The sequence below is a fragment of the Moschus berezovskii genome, chromosome X, assembly GCF_049115385.1.
Source record: "Moschus berezovskii isolate FMDL1 chromosome X, NW_MosBer_1.0, whole genome shotgun sequence".
NCBI classification, from domain to species: domain Eukaryota; kingdom Metazoa; phylum Chordata; class Mammalia; order Artiodactyla; family Moschidae; genus Moschus; species Moschus berezovskii.
Window position 1 is genome coordinate 124,197,843 of NC_142488.1, and position 1,926 is coordinate 124,199,768.

Below are 1,926 nucleotides of genomic sequence, written 5' to 3' on the forward strand. Positions count from 1 at the left end.
GGTCTCTGGTCTTTGGCATTTCTAGGGCCTTTGCAGAACCAACTTGTGTACACAGGAAGTAGTCAGAACACAGCACTTGGTTGGTTGCTTTCTTTTATTCTTCAAGTTTTCATTATTTTTTTAAAAATTAATTTATTTATGACTGTGCCGGGTCTTTGCTGCTGAAGGGGCTCTTCTCTAGTTGCGGCATATGGACTCAGTTGCTCCATGGCTCGTGGGGTCTTCTCAGATCAGGGATTGAACCTGTGTCTCCTACATTGCAGGCAGATTCTTTACCAATGAGCCACCTGGAAAGTCCACTTGGTTGCTTGAAAAGGGGCAAGGGAGGTACGTTTCTTGGTGAGATGTAGGCTGAAGACAGGTTTAATTTGTCCAGTAAACTTTTAAGAGTTCTGAAGTAATCACTAACATTTAAGCAACGGGAGATTTCTGGAAAATTCCCGAGTGGGGATCCCTAGTAGTCCAGTGGTTAGGATCTGATACTTTCACTGCCGTGGCCCAGGTTCAATCCCTGATCAGGGAATTGAAATACTTCAAGCTGCATTGTGCACCCAAAAACAAAAAATCAGATTTCAGTTACAATTCTAGGTCTTTTTCCCCCCTGGAAAACTGCCTGATGGGCAAGAGGCATTCAAATGAAAAGCCTAAAAGACCTTTTGGAGGCTGCTCGGGGTGGGGTCAAAGAATCCTGCAGGAAATCAGGACATCTGCTAAGGCGCAAGTGTGGTAGTCAATTTGTATAGACAGGGCTCTGGAGGCCTAGAAGCAGGAGCCATCAGCTCTTTTGTGTGGGGGGATGCAGATCCATGAAGGTTTTCCAAGAAGAGGTGCTATCTCAGCTGAGTTCTATTTTATTTTTTATTTTTTAATATTTATTTGGTTGCACCGGGTCTTAGTTGCTGCATGTGGGATCTTTAGTTGTGGCATGTGAACTCTTCAGTTTTGGCATGTGGGATCTAGTTCCCTGACCAGGAGCTGAACATGGACTACCTGCATTGGGTGTGAGGAGTCTTAGCCACTGGACCATCAGGGAAGTCCCCTCAGCTGAATTTTGATGGATAAGTATGAACGACTTGTCCAAGGAATGGAGGGTAATGAAAAGTATTCCCAGCAGGGGCAGGGTGAGGATGCAGGCATGATGGAGAATGGTGATGCATTCTTGTGGGGCCAAGCACTAGATACAGGGTAGGGAAGGGCCAGTGAGAAAGCTGGTAATGGAGACTCTGGCCCAATAGTAAAAATCCAGAGCTGTCGAGTGACTTGGCAATTGATCTGGAAAGCAATACGGTAAGATGCGGGGGGGGGAGGTGCAAGGTTAAGCAGGGGAGGGACATTGTTCAAGGGATGTGAAAGGCTCACTGTGATGATTGTGGGATGGCTGGGTATGGTAGGGGAGAGACTGGAGGGCTGCAAGACAATCAAGTATTAAGGAAGGAAGCCACATCCTACTCCTCATCCACATATTTGGCAACCAAAGCAGCTCCTCAGTGGGCCATCTCTTGGCCATCTCATCCCAAAGCTGAGAAAGTGAATGGGGCTCGAGTAGTTTCTGGCTTGGAAGCCAGCAGCAGTGAGTATATACTTTGTTCTCTCTGCCCGCCAGCGAGCGACCCCAGTGCCACTTCAGGAGAAATGCCTCACCTGGAAAAACCAACTCTACCATAATACAAGCCAAAATAAATACATGTTGGCTTGTATATCTCTCCTCCCTCTCAGGCTGGGTAGCATCTGGCATGTAGTAGGTAATCAATGAACATTTATTAATCTGAAGTAGGGACATTCATACGGGATTCGGGCTTCCCAGGTGGAGCTAGTGGGAAAAAACCCATCTGCCAACACAGGAGACATAAGAGATACAGATTCAATCCCTGGGTCTGGAAGATCCCCTGGAGTAGGGAATGGCAACCCACTCCAGTACTCTTGTCT